The sequence below is a fragment of the Lithobates pipiens genome, unplaced genomic scaffold (assembly GCF_037356315.1).
Source record: "Lithobates pipiens isolate NorthernLeopardFrog02 unplaced genomic scaffold, aLitPip1_a1.2 Scaffold_10, whole genome shotgun sequence".
NCBI classification, from domain to species: Eukaryota; Metazoa; Chordata; class Amphibia; order Anura; family Ranidae; genus Lithobates; species Lithobates pipiens.
In genome coordinates this window covers 30,268,718-30,283,008 of record NW_027507686.1, presented here as the reverse complement: position 1 = coordinate 30,283,008, position 14,291 = coordinate 30,268,718, and the positions used below count along the sequence as shown (strand labels likewise).

General features: G+C 42.2%; 1 protein-coding gene across 1 annotated transcript in view; it reads right to left on the bottom strand.

Moving 5' to 3' along the window:
• ZNF469 (zinc finger protein 469) overlaps positions 1 to 14,291 on the bottom strand; it is a 609,231-nt gene that overhangs the window by 448,637 nt on the left and 146,303 nt on the right. The window contains exon 2 of the mRNA XM_077453365.1: positions 3,627 to 3,680. The gene's annotated coding sequence lies outside the window, so the exon portion shown is untranslated. The remainder of the gene's footprint in view (positions 1 to 3,626; positions 3,681 to 14,291) is intronic.

The following is a 14,291-nucleotide window of genomic DNA, read 5'->3' as shown; positions in this document are numbered from 1 at the left end:
AGTGATCGAGCCTGGGTATGCCCAATAGGCTCTGTAGTGTTTTGTTCACATCTTGAAATGTCAATAAAGATAACTTTAAAAAAAAAAAAAAAAACATGCCCATCTCTCAATATGTAATTTTCGCTTTGACTGTCAATGATGGTCATTGCTGGACTAATCTGATCACTTAGAATGCAAACCAGGATGTGTTAGGTTATCTTTATCTAGGTATGAACAACATTTTGTAACACTTGCCGTCCTTAAGGACTAAAGCCTTTTCTCATTTACACATACACTGTCATATTTTACACTGATGATCACAAAATAATTTTTTGCATGTGGCTATACCAGATTGGCCGTACTAGTGCAGAGCTCTAACCAAGAATGATTGTTGGTGAGAAAATGTCATATGCAAACCTGCCAGGAGGCACCTTGAATTTATCCCTGACTTGACAGATTAGATATCTCTGATCCTCAAAATCTCTAAAATATAAAGCCTTTCAGCTGGAATTGCACTGCCCCATGTCTGTTCACTGTTAGGGAAATACAGTTTATGCTGTCTGTGTCTGCTCACTTAACTTCTTTTTTTCCAGTAGAAAATAAGTAACAGTTAACTTGGAAATCATCATTAGGCCAATCAGTCCTTCAGCTTCAAAGAGCTTTTTGGCCGTCCCACATACGAGAAAAGCTGTATTATTATTATTATGTAGCTGCAGCTCTAGTTCCCAGAAAGCAGAATTCCGTCTTGTCCCACGGAAAAGAAGAAAAACATCCACTGGCTGCATTGCCATGCCACGGAATCTGGGTCCAGAGACAATACTGGAGGGGTGGAGGGGAAATACCGTGATATCATTTTCCAAGAAATAGCTGGCCAGGGTCTAATCCACTCTGAGACCACCCATGTCAATAAGCTGAGATTCCAGTTTAGGTGGAACTTGCCTAGATCAGCAGTTTGCATGTGGGGTTCACCAAACCTCCTGTAGATCTATCTAGTGACATTGCTTCCTAGGCACCTTTTGAGTAGGTCAAGGAATGACCTTAACCACTTAAGGACCGAGCCTCTTTTTGAGATTTGTTGTTTACAAGTTAAAAACTTTTTTTTTTTTTTTGCTGGAAAATTACTTAGATCCCCCAAACATTATACTTTTTTTCGAACACCCTAAAGAATAAAATGGCAGTCGTTGTAATACTTTTTCACACTGTATTTGCGCAGCGGGTTTTATAAGTGCACTTTTTTGTGAAAAAATACACTTTTTTAAATTAAAAAATAAGACAACAGTAAAGTTAGCCCAACTTTTTTTTATATTGTGAAAGATAATCTTACTCCAAGTAAATTGATACCCAACATGTCACGCTTCAAAATTGCACCCGCTCGTGGAATGACGACAAATTTTTACCCTTAAAAATCTCCCTAGGCGAAATTTAAAAATTCTACAGGTTGCATATTTTGAGTTACAGAGGACTTTTGAGGCTAGAATTATTGCTCTCTCTCTCTATCGATCGCGGCAATTCCTCACGTGTGGTTTGAACACCGTTTTCATATGCGGGCACTACTCGCTTCTGCACGCAAGCTCGGCGGGATGGGGCGGGTTTACATTTTTTTTTCTTATTTATTTTACTTTTTATTCTTTATTTTTACACTGTTCTTTAAAAAAAAAAAAAAAGTGTCAAGTGTCACTTTTCTTTATTTTACAAGGAATGTAAACATCCCTTGTAATAGAAAAAAAGCATGACATGACCTCTTAAATATGAGATCTGGGGTCAAAAAGACCTCAGATCTCATATTTACACAAAAATGCGATAAACAAAAAAAAATTGTGCTTTATAGGCAGAAGTGACGTTTTGACGTCGCTTCTGCCCTACAATGGTATGGAGACGGGTGGGGGCCATCTTCCCCTCACTCGTCTCCATACCTAACACTGAGAAGGATCCGATCGCCTCCACCGTCATCGATGGCTCTGGTAAGCGGTGGAGGGCATCGGAGAGCAGCGGGGGGGGGGGGGGGGCCCTCTCCCACTGCCGATAAAAGTGATCTTGTGGCGAATCTGATGCAGAGACCACTATTATCGGAAAATGGACCGCCCGCTGAAGAAGAGGATATGGGGGTTATAGTAGTTAGCTGCTGCCATAACAATGATATTCCACTTCAAAGTTAAGACGTATATCGGCATGCGGCAGTCCGGAAGTGGTTAAATATCAATTTTCCTGATAGAATAACTGTCTACATAGCTTATAGCAACCTATCAACTTTTGCAACATGAAAGGAGGGTTAGAGCTTTAAGAAAAACCATTGCACTCATAGGCGGCACGGCACTGATGGGTACTTATGGTTGGCACTGATAGGCGGCACCGATGGACACTGATGAGTGGCACTAATGGACACTGATAGGGTGTCGCTAACTTTGCACTGACATCTGCTGTAGACCACAAGGGCAGTGTGATTGGAATGAGGTGCGGGGAAACACGCAACGGAACGCGGGTTTCCCACAGGGTATTCTAGTGTGAAAGAGCCCATTCACACTGCCGCGACTTTCCATGCAAAAAAGTCACATAACAAGTCGCACCCCCTTTAACAGCAATGAAAACGTTGTAATCGGTGCTACTCACATTGCTCCAACTTAGAAATAGGTTCCTGCACTACTTTGGGACAATTTCATTATAACTTGCATTGACTTCTGTTAAAAAAGTTATATGCAAGTCGTGATGAAGTCATGCAGGAATGTCCGCTTCAAAGTCACGTGACTTTGACCCAGCGCTGGTGTGAAGCGGCACTAAGGCCGCGTACACACGGGCGGATTGTCTGCCCAACTTAGTCCGCTGAACCGTGTTTCAGCGGACAATCCACTCTTGTGTGGGCTTCAGCGGACTTTTTCAGCGGACAGTCTGACGGACTTTGTCTTTCGTAATTTCCATAATTTTGTCCGCTGAAACTTGGTTTTGTCCGTCCAAACTTGGTTTCAGCGGACAGTCCGCTCGTGTGTAGGCAAGTTGGACGGACTAAGTATGGCGCATGCTCAGAAAGGATTTACACGGCCGAAGGTTGCATTGCAGTGTATAGGACGTCGTTTTTCTAGTCCCGTCGTACGTGCTGTACACGTCATCACGCACGCTTTCAGCGGACTGTCTGCTCATCGTGTGTGGTCAAGTCCGTTCATTCAAATTTTGAACGGACTGTCTGTCGGATTGTCTGACGAACTTAGTTGGGCAGACAATCCGCCCGTGTGTACGCGGCCTAAGTGTCTGTGTTCATGGACTTTGGGCTTGTGTTGATGGACAAATGCATTTTAAATCAATTGAAGATGCTTATGTCATCATTCACAGTTCATTGACAGATGTATTGGTCTGTAGTTGACCTGCTTCTGACCTGCATTTGACTTCCTTCAAAGCTGCATCAATTGCTTCAAGCTGCTTTTGCCTTTTCCTTTGACTTGTATATGAAGAGAAACCAGATGTCGACACAGATAAAATTATAGCTGACCTCCAATTGCTGTAATGGACAATCCAGCACTTCTAGCATACATATTTATATCCATAAGGTCTACTGATGATTATAATCCTGTTTGTGTTTTAATGTTTTTTAACCACCGAGAGCAAAAGTAAAAGTTTTCCTGTCCTAGCACCAAATAAAGTAAACGCTGTCCGCCTACCTGATGAGAAAGAGTCTGCTTGTGCAGGAGGTGTCTGCTGTCCAAAGATGAGGTCTACAAGAGACAGAAAAACAAGTTAAAGTGGGATGAGAAGTGATGATACCAAAGCAGAGCTTCTGGCCTCTAGTGAGGCTTATCACAGATAAAAATAGAAGTGGAGATTAGAGACAAGGAGCTGTTCCTCCAGATCACTCAGCTCTTCTGGCACTTGAACATGAAATAAACTGCTCGTAAAATGATGCACAGAGATCAGTCTTCAAAGGCAGCTTCCCCCAAGGATGGGGAAGTAAATATATGTGAACTTTTAGCCTCACTCTCTAATCCAGCACATGTGAGGGGAGGCTGACCCCAATTATGAGACAGCATGGTTTGTATTGTGTATCAGTGCCAGTGTGGTCAAGGATGGTATTCTATCTACACGCCATGTCAGTTGTGACTGGAGGAGCATGCTGGGACTTGCAGTTCACTAGGACCAGAGGGCCACGGACACAGGGAATGAGTTCCAAACATAATGGATTATGGAATTTGCATCTAATGTGGACTCAAAATGCAAGGGACAAATGGTTGTACAGTAATTTTATGCAACATGAATAACGCTTGCAAAAAAAACTATTCTCCATTGACAGTTTAATCTGATTTGCTCGAAACTAAACCAGGGCACACACAAGGTGAAATAGTTGTCTGTAATACTTCTACCTGTCCACGAATGCTTTGAGTGTTACTAAATCATAGTAAAATAATAGATCCTGGGTCCTGCCCAGGTCATTCACTCCTTCCCAGCCACTGAGACACTTAATTCACTCAGAGTACTGTTTATTCTGTAATTTTGTATTAACAATATTGATAAAAAGGTCCACTGTATGACCAAAGGTTTGTGGACATGTGGCCAAAAGGTCTATGACCAGAAATATGTGGACAAAACTAATAGGAAATAACCAGAGGTACCCCCAGTATCCTACAATAACAATCTATATTGGCCACAGAAAGGAGACATATTAGATAAACTCATGAATTTGTTATTTTTAAAGCTTTATAAAATATTGAAAGAGATTTTAGAGTGCCCTTATAGGGGAAAATTGATACATAAAATATGCACACAATGAAAATGAACATATACAGATTAGATGGGTACTCTCCTAGAGCGGCTCTCCATGGCGGTGGGCAGATGTCCAGTGGGACTTGGGCGATAAATGAATTATCTGATGATCTGAGCTATACTGGACTACATGTATCAGAATTCGAATGTACTTACTCTTATGAGCTTGTTACAGTATATGACTGCATCCCATTGAAGTTTGTATACCGCGCTACCCCTGCTCTGTGGCTATATTACCCACCCCCATATACTCTGTGCTGCGTTTTGGCTAAAAGTGCTGTCTTTTTTACCATCTGTACTGTGGTGTGTTTGCGTCTGGTGTGCTCCTGTGCCTGCCCCAGGCATTTTGGTTAACTTGACCTGTTACCGAGCTCTAATGGTAACTCAAAAAATTGGTCTTGTGTCTGGGTCCTGAAAAAGCCAAGTTTGTGGCAAACTGTTGACTGTGCAGACAACACCATATCGTTGAACTGTATTGATTGTATCTATCTAATCTGTATATGTTCATGTTTATTGTGGGCATTTTTTATGTATTAATTTTCCCCTATGAGGGCATTATAAAATCTTTCAATGTTTTAAAAATAAAGATTTTATGATATTATCTAATGCTGTGTACACACGGACGGACTTTTTGACAGCAAAGGTCCGACGGAACGAATCTGTCAGACAATTCGACTGTGTGTGGGCTTCATCGGACCTTTGCTGTGGAAAAATCTGACGGACTTTAGATTTAGAACATGTTTCAAATTTTTCCAATGGACTTGAGTCCAGTCAAAAAATCCATTCGTCTGTATGCTAGTCCTGACGGACAAAAAAACGACGCTAGGGCAGCTATTGGCTACTGGCTATGGACTTCCTTCTTCTAGTCCGGTCGTACGTCATCACGGTCGAATCCGTCTGACTTTGGTGTGATTGTGTGTGACCAAGTCTATTCATTCAGAAAGTCCATCGGATGTCTGCCGAAAGTCCGTCGGGAAGATCGTCGGACCTAGTCTGCCGGAAAGTCCGGTCGTGTGTACACGGCATTACATGTCTTCTTTCTGTGGCCGATATTGTCTGTCATTGTAGGATACTGGGGGTTACTCAGGTTATTTCCTATTAGTTTTGTATGTATTGTTGGATGAGGCCCAAGTCTATACCCTCTCTCTTACAGAAATATGTGGACCTCCATCCAAATGTTTGAGTTCAGATGTTTCCAGTGAAGGGTACTGTTAATACTACAAAATACAAAGATATTGTAGACCATTATGCTCTTCCATCCTTGAGGTAACAGTTTGGGGAAGACCTTTTCTGTTCCAGCACAACCGTGCCACTGTCTATAAAGCCAGTTCCATAAAGACATGGTTTGACTAGTTTGGTATGGGGAAACTTGAGTGTTCTACACAGATCCCTATCCTCAACCCTAATTGAAATACCGATGGCGAGCTAAGTCCACCTATCCAACATCAGTACCTGCCCTCACAAATGCTTTTTTGGCTGAATGAGCACCAGTTGTTACAGGCACACATTTACATTTTTTGTTAAAATCCCTCTGTCAGGCGCATAGACCAGCTGCTATAGCAGTTGCAGGACTACCACTGACCAGCAGGATAGGTACACAGGCAGTCAGCCTGGCAGATGATGCAGGTGCATAGTTTAAGTACTAATCGGCAGGGCCATCTTAAAGAGGAAGTAAAGGCACTTAAAAAAAAATGCAACCTGCAAGGCAAAGGCATAATGAGCTAGTATGCATAGCATAACTTGCCTGAGAACGAAGCCCCCGAAGTGGTCCTCTGTCTTCATGTTCGCCACTGCCATGTATCCCGGAGTGACTTCCAGGTCTTGCTGCTCCGGCGCTGTGATTCGCCGGAGCCGCAATGACGTCACTCCCACGCATGTGCATGGGAGCCGACACGAGCGGCATATCGCCGTGATCTGCGGCCTGCCCAGTGCGCCTGCGTGCCGCTGTCTACGACGCATGCACCGTAGACAGCGGTGGCTGTCTTTTTGTAAATATCTCCTAAATTGTATAGGTTTAGGAGATATTTCTTGGACCTACAGGTAAGCCTTAATCTAGGCTTACCTGTAGGTCAAAGTGGTTTGTAAGGGTTTACAACCACTTTAACCACTTCGCATCCAGGCCAACTCTGACATTTCTCTCCTACATGTAAAATTCATATTTTTTTTGCTAGAAAATGACATAGAACCCCCAAACATTATATATGTTTTTTTATCAAAGACCCTAGAGAATACAATGGCGGTCATTGCAACTTTTTATCTCACACGGTATTTGCGCAGCAATTTTTCAAACGCGTTTTTTTCAGAAAAAAAACAATTTCATGCTTTAAAAAAAAAAAAAGTAAAGTTAGCCCAATTTTTTTGCAGAATGTGAAAGAGGAAGATACGCCGAGTAAATAGATACCGAATATGTCATGCTTCAAAATTGCACACGCTCGTGGAATGGCGCCAAACGTTGGTATTTAAAAATCCCCATAGGTGACGCTTTACATTTTTTTACTGGTTACATGTTTTGGGTTACAGAGGAGGTCTAGGGCTAGAATTATTGCTCTCACTCTAATGTTCGCGGCGATGCCTCACATGTGTGGTTTGAACACCGTTTTTATATGTAGGCGGGACTTAGGTATGCGTTCGCTTCTGCGTAGGGGCTCACGGGGACAGGGGCACTTTAATTTTATTTTATTGTTAATTTTATTTTTATTTTTTTAGTTTGACGCTTTAAAAAAATAAATAAAAATGTGATTACTTTTATTCCTATTACAAGGAATGTAAACATCCCTTGTAATAGGAATATGGCACGATCGGACCTATTTACAGTGAGATATGGGGTCAATAAGACCCCATATCTCACCTCTAGGCTGGGAAGCCCAAAATAAAACAATAAAAAAAACGATCCTGGCTTCCCAGCCAAAACGGCACCGTTAATTTGAATGCAGAGGCCGGGCGTGACATCATAACATCCTGCCGCCGGGAGGGGGGGCGTCCCCTCCCGCCGCCCGTAAGAATGATCAAGCGGTGGAACAGCCGCTATGATCATTCTTATGGTGCAGGGAATCGCCGGCTGAAAATGCCAATATCTGAATGATGTCTGTGGCCTCAGGCATCATTCAGATATTACACCACAAAGCCCACAACGTCATATGACGTAGTAAGTGGTTAATAGCATTATGGGCCCCTGGGCAAAGTAATGCTCTGGGGCCCCCACAATGGAGACAGCGCAGGTAAACAGACATCAAGTAGGTAGGAGGCAGACGAGTGGAGCTTCCCTTTTGGTTGGAGCTCTGCTTTAACTACATTGACAATCATTCTGTACAGCAAAGAAACAGTGGGAAAATACTACATATATAAAGTAACAAAGCTGTCCTGTGCATATAATATATCTGCTAGAATGATGCTCAGGACAGTTGTAACAAGTATAGACACTGCCACCAATAAAAATCACGAGGCACCATCCAGCCTGACAGGGCCTCAGATACCCCCAACATTGTAACCCCTCTACATCTTATATACATCCTGCACTCCTAACTCCCCCCAACCCCCCCCCCCCCCACACACACACACACACACATACCAGGATTGCCCCTAAAATTGTTATCCTGTTACCACCTCCACACCCCTGGATTCTCAACCCCAAATAAATAACTCCCCAGCACTCTGACCCCTCTACACCATAGATATCCCCCTAGCACTCTGACCCCACATATCCCCAGCACTCTGACCCCTCTACAGCCCAGATATTCCCCCAGCACTCTGATCCCTCTCTGCACCCTAGATATCCCCCAGGTGGAAAAGCACTTTTGAGAAGAGAGAGGACTTGTGCTAGAAAGTGAGGTGGGGGAAGGGGGAAGATATGTGCTGGAGGGTGCTTTGGGAGGGAAGGTAATTTGTGCTAAAAGGTGGGATGGAGGAGAGGGTTAGATACTGTATGTGCTGGAGGCACTTTGGAGGGGAGAGACCTTGTGCTAGAAGCTGGGATGAAGGAGGGAATTGGATATGTGCTGGGGGCGCTTTGGGAGGGGGAGAGGACTTGACTGGCTGTCATAGAGGTGCAGATAGCAGCAAGGGGTGTCCACACTAGCATGCCTCTATCAGACCAGTTCCTGGAGCTTAGTGCCGCAACTTGTTTTGGTATCAGCACTGGGCTCCGGGATTCATCATTGATTCACTGGAACGTCAGTGACACCTCTAAGGATGGCCCAGTGATTTCGAAACTGTTGGGAGGTATGCTATAATAGCCACATTAGGGGCAACTTCATATTAAGGCCATGGTTTTGTAGTAGGATGCCCAACAAGCTTAGATACAGATGTATTTGACAGTTGCCCACCTTCATCTGGTTATATAGTGTATCAGCATCTACAAAAAATCACAGGAATCATTTCTGTATTCCTCAAACTAGCCATATTTGCATTTCAAGGCTGATTAACACAAATTCTTGACAGGTTAGACATAAAATGTCTCCACAATTGTATACTATTTTATAAATGATGTAGATAATAATGTGCACTCTGCTCTTGGTGGGGAGCTCAGCACTTCGAATGCTAAAGAATTCAATGTAATACGTATTATATTAGTACATATCTACAGGACAGAGCTCACACTGCTGGCCAGTAACCAGCGGCGATCAGCAGGAAGCGGCTTCCAGACAAGCAGTCCAGCTAATAATAATGACTACTTAGCAATGAACATACGTTTTATGGGCACAGCCTGTTCTTGAACTATTTCATGTTGGAGCCAAGAGGTGATAAAGTTACCGTTCCCTTTTGTTATTAGAAGTCCTCTGTGAATGTGAGTCTTTCATGGTGTTGGATAGACGTAGGGGTTACTGTTAGTGCATGTCGTGCTCTGTAAAAGTTTTGTATAAGCTTTCAGCATATAATCACTAGTTCCATATTTTTCTGCAGTCTTAGATTTTCCCTATATTTAAATGTGTACTCGGAGTCTTTTGCAGACAGTGCAGGAAAGGTGAAGGAGGCAGGCAGGAAAAGTGATCTTAGATGTGCCTTGGTCACGAGGTCAGTATGTGTAAAAGGGGGCATGCTCAAGAAGTAATTTAGTAAGTAAAGAAGAAAGTAAAACAAAAGGAATGAGTGGGTGGGTGTCATAACGTGAAAAGAAACATCAACGGGAAGAGGGGATTGACGGCAGGTATTTATAGGGCGAAAACACAAAAACATTTCACTCATGGTTGGTGTTTGGCTGAAGCCATTTATTATCAATCAACTGTGTTTACTCTTTTTAAATCATAATGACAGCAGAAACTACCCAAATGACCCTGATCAAAAGTTTACCTATCCTGGTGATTTTGGCCTGATAAGATGCCCACAAGTTGACACAAAGGGGTTTTAATGGCTATTAAAGGTAATCATCCTTACCTGTGAGCTCTCTGCTTGTAATTAGTGTGTGTGTATAAAAGGTCAATGAGTTTCTGGACTCCTGACAGACCCTTGCATCTTTCTTCCAGTGCTGCACTAACATTTATGGACTCTGAGTTATGGGGAAAGCAAAAGAATTGTCAAAGGATCTGCAGGAAAAGGTAGTTGAACTGTATAAAACAGGAAAGGGATATAAAAAGATGTCAAAGGAATTGAGAATGCCAGTCAGCAGTGCCCAAACTCTAATCATGAGGTGGAAAATTAGGGGTTCTGTTGAAACCAAACCACGGTCATGTAGACCAACTATAATTTCAGTCACAACTGCCAGGAAAATTGTTCGGGATGCAAATAAAAACCCACAAATAACTTCAGGTAAAATACAGTAGGACTGAAAATGCGGTGCGGCTGTTTCAAGATACACAATAAGGAGGCACTTGAAGAAGGATGGGCTGCATGGTCAAGTCGACAGAAGAAAGCCATTACTACGCAAATACAACAAAGTATCCCGCGTACAATACGCCAAACAGCAGAGAGACAAACCTCAAACCTTCTGGCACAAAGTAATTTGGAGTGATGAGACCATAATTGAGCTTTTTGGCCACAACCATAAACGCTACATTTGGAGAGGAGTCAACAAGGCCTATGATGAAAGCTACACCATTCCTACTGTGAAACACGGAAGTGGATCACTGATGTTTTGGGGATGTGTGAGCTACAAAGACACAGGAAATTTGGTCAAAATTGCTGGCAAGATGAATGCAGTATGTTATCAAAAAAATACTGGAGAAACATTTCCATTGATCACAGCCAGGAAGCTGCACATGGGACTTACTTGGCCATTCCAACATGACAATGATCCAAAACACAAGGGCAAGTCGACCTGTCATTGGCTACAGCAGAATAAAGTGAAGGTTCTGGAGTGGCCATCTCAGTCTCCTGACTTCAATCAATATCATTGAGCATTGCAAGACATTGTATGTCTCTTCTGCAATAAAGAGCCTGCCTGTTTGCATTTTTTAGTTCCACTTTAAGTAGCAATTACCCAGAGAGACATAGCTGGCAATAAAAACATCTCTGAAACGTCTACAACATTCCCTCCACGCAGAACCCCTTTATTTCTGTCTGTGACCACGTTGATGAGATTTTCCTCACTTCCTGTCCTGTCTGACACTCGTCACATAGACAGGAAAGGTGAAGAATGCTATTAAATAGAGATGTAGACAGAGTAAAGTTGACATGGGTTTTATTCTTTCCAACTCTGAAAAAAGTACATTTTTGGCTGGGGCTGGGACAGTTTTTTCCTCTTCAAGAGTATGACAAGATTTGTCCCATGACATTCTATAAGCAACTATTAAAGCAATACATTGTAGAACTTTTGAGTTACAAGGCAGTGGTAGAGAGTTATAAGATACATAACATGGAAAGACATAACAAGGAAAGACAGGAGGGCCTTTGTACATAACCAAAATCTTACAGTAAAATAAATGGAAAGTTTAGGGAAGGGATTATGAAGAATAGCATTACAATTGCAGTGCTCCTTTAGTAGCTGCCTCTGTGACTCCCTGATCCTTTCCTCTTATGTTTTTCTCATTCATCTTTAGACAATGATATCATGAAATGGCTTGCAGTCGGGAGGATTTTGGCTTGCAGGAATCTTTGCCTCTGAAGGTCAATTTCCCTCAAATTTAATAGATCACGTTTCATTGCTGCTTTCAGTCCCCATCTCTGATGAATGAAATTTTCTTCTCTGGCCTGGATCATATCCATGATTAAACATCACTGGTAGCAAGACATAATCCAGCCAATGTTTAATAAATACAACTACGGTTCTACTGACTAATGACAGGAAAGTGTAACTTGCATAGTGGTCCTGAGACAGACTGCTTAATGACCACAGATGAGACAGTCAGGCAGCCTAGAGGGTAAGAGTAAGCACTTAAAAAGCAGATCTGTCATAAGGCAAAACCTCAGTGATGAGCCTCTGGTGTAAGCAGCCATGATCTGACTGAAGGGCCAGATAAAGCACTGGTAGGAATGGACCCCAACTCTACAAAACCAAAGTACAGGTTACTAAACTTTCACGCTGAGTTCAATCAAATCATATACCTCATTCTTCAAAGAAAAAGAGGACCATATTTGGAAATGGTCGTTTAAGCGGTAATTCCCTGGAAATGTCAAAATATAAAATGCATACCTCAGATACAAAAATATTTTTATTGATATATAAAAGACAATACTATTAAATAATGGGGGCAAACATAAGCCCACATATACAAAATACAGAAATATTAAAAACCTTTAAACATGTTTGAACATGTGCCACACAGGATTTGCCTACGTGTTTTTGTGGTGTAGGCCGCTTCTTCAGGGCTCCAAAATCCGTGTCTTGTTCAAAACAATCTGACATATACCGGCACATACAAAACAAAATTAATGACTGTATATCCATACATGACCATATATACACATATATGTATACACATTGCCCTATCCCATGGCAAGGAAAACAATTATATATATATATATATATATATATTTGGAAAAAGTTTAATTATACCTTTCAGATACCGGTAGTTGCATCAGGTGTGTCCAAGCTAAGGGGAGACCTCTATCAACACCACAGACATCAGATATCAGGTATCATTAAAGAACTGATCAAAACCAGGCATCAAATAAGTAGTATCTACTTCATGTCAAAAGGGGGGGGGGGGTGTCAATCCTAAGACACCAGACCCTACCATACAACCCGCTCCATTGGGTATGCAAAACGATAGGGCTATGAAACTGCCATATCACTCAACTAACCCCCCCCCCCCCCCCCCAAGCGCACCACATCAATGCCAACATACACAAAGCCACAATGGGAACAGACACCCCACCCCCCCAAAAGGAAGGACCAAGTCTGAAGATTAGGGGCCATTATAAATAACCTCACTTTCTTTTAAACAAAAGAACCATCAAATTCCACAAATAGTATATTGATAAATCCATCCACAGTCACATAACAGGCCTATCACAAACACTTTAAAGGCAGAGGGAAGAAGGGGAGGGAATATAGTCCTTCCCTGCCAAGGATGTACAATCTATAGCTGCATCAGAACATGTCCCAGCTGTTGATGTCAACAAGAGAATTATGTGGGAAAAAAGAAGACAGAGAGTCAGATGTCAAGCCTCAAGAAAGGGATTCCATTCCATTTTTTAAAAAGGATTATTTTGGTTTCCAGCAAGGGTTAAGGGGAACCTGTCAGTAATTTGTCAGGCCCACATTAATAAATTCCTGACACATTACAAAATTTGACAGCAGTAGCATTTTTCAGAAAGGCTTCACCTTTTATAATTAAAAAGCCTTCCTTGATCTCCAGTGACTTTGCTTAGGCTAAGATGATGTCATCAGTCTGCTGCAGGCAGGAGACAGCATTTCCCCATTCTCCTCTCCTACGTGATCAGACTTCAACATTGTAACTTTATAGGAAGTCATCGCATGTCAGACATATGTGAACACAGGCAAGGACTGCATAGATTCTAGGATATACAGTCATGGCCAAAAATATGGGCACCCCTGTATCTCTGTCAGATAATGCACCACTTCGGCCCGAAAAGTGTTGCCATTACAAATGTTTATTTCTTTTGTTTGTAACAGTATTACACAAAAAAGTGGAGAAACAAAGGCCAAATCTGACACATTCCACGCAAAACTCTAAAAATGCACTGGACAAAATTATTGGCACTCTCAGTGTAATATTTGGTAGCAAACCCCTTGGAAAAAATAACTGAAATCAATTGCTTCCTGTAAAAATCAATGAATTTCTTACATCTTTCTACTGGAATTTTGGACCATTCTTCTTTCGCCAACTGCTCCAGTTCTCTGAGATTGGAAGGGTTCCTTTTCCCCAGCTGTTGTTTTGAGATCTCTCCAAAGATGATCTATGGGATTTAGATCTGTACTCATTGCTGGCCGGTTCTGTACTCTCCAGAGCTTTGTCTTAAAGTGGTTGTAAACCTAGATAACAAAATAATTAAAAAGTAGCCTGCAAGACAAAGGCATAATGAGCTAGTATGCATCGCATACTAGCTCATTATGAAATACTCACTTTAGAAGTTTGCTGTTGCAGCAGTCCCAGCACACCACTGTGACCGGTGACATGTCGTCCCAGAGTTACTTCTGGGTTCATGGGCTGAGGCTCTGTGATTGGCCGAAG